This window comes from Oxyura jamaicensis (assembly GCF_011077185.1).
Source record: "Oxyura jamaicensis isolate SHBP4307 breed ruddy duck chromosome 15 unlocalized genomic scaffold, BPBGC_Ojam_1.0 oxy15_random_OJ61300, whole genome shotgun sequence".
In the NCBI taxonomy this organism is placed as follows: Eukaryota; Metazoa; Chordata; class Aves; order Anseriformes; family Anatidae; genus Oxyura; species Oxyura jamaicensis.
The window spans coordinates 529-1123 of NW_023304398.1; the positions used below are offsets into that span (position 1 = coordinate 529).

The following is a 595-nucleotide window of genomic DNA, read 5'->3' on the forward strand; positions in this document are numbered from 1 at the left end:
GGATCCGAGGTTTGGGGTCGGGATCCGAGGTTTGGGGTCTGAATTCCAATGTTTGGGGTCAGGATCCGAGGTTTGGGGTCGGGATCTCGATGTTTGGGGTCGGGATCCGAGGTTTGGGGTCAGGATCTCGATGTTTGGGGTCGGGATCCGAGGTTTGGGGTCGGGATCTCGATGTTTGGGGTCGGGATCCGAGGTTTGGGGTCGGGATCCGAGGTTTGGGGTCTGAATTCCGATGTTTGGGGTCGGGATCTCGATGTTTGGGGTCTGAATTCCGATGTTTGGGGTCAGGATCCGAGGTTTGGGGTCAACCATCCACCACTGGGGGCGTCCGCGGGGGCCGCTCAGTGCTCCATGGGGGCCGGTGGCCCCGGAGTCCCCGGGGGCAACGTTTGGGGTTCCCCCCCCGGTGCCGTCCCCGTCGTCCCCCCCCCTCCCCGCCGCCCCCGGCCCCGTTTGTGGCCCCGCACGCAGTGCACGTTGCCGCAGCCTTCGTCCTCGTCGTCCTCCTCCTCCTCCTCGTCGTCCGAGCTCTCCGTCGAGCTCTCCCCGAATGCCCGCGGCTTCTCGTAGATGCAGCAGCCTGCAGGGGGGAGGG

The 595-nt window shown here is 65.7% G+C and overlaps 2 long non-coding RNA genes across 2 annotated transcripts in view; one reads left to right on the forward strand and one right to left on the reverse strand.

The window, feature by feature from the left end:
* The window catches only part of LOC118157951, a 652-nt gene extending 367 nt beyond the window's left edge, over nucleotides 1-285 (forward strand). Inside the window, exon 2 of the long non-coding RNA XR_004746751.1 lies at nucleotides 10-285. This is a non-coding gene — a long non-coding RNA (uncharacterized LOC118157951). The remainder of the gene's footprint in view (nucleotides 1-9) is intronic.
* The window catches only part of LOC118157953, an 887-nt gene extending 516 nt beyond the window's left edge, over nucleotides 1-371 (reverse strand). Inside the window, exon 1 of the long non-coding RNA XR_004746752.1 lies at nucleotides 317-371. This is a non-coding gene — a long non-coding RNA (uncharacterized LOC118157953). The remainder of the gene's footprint in view (nucleotides 1-316) is intronic.
* Between the last annotated feature and the right edge of the window lie 224 nt (nucleotides 372-595).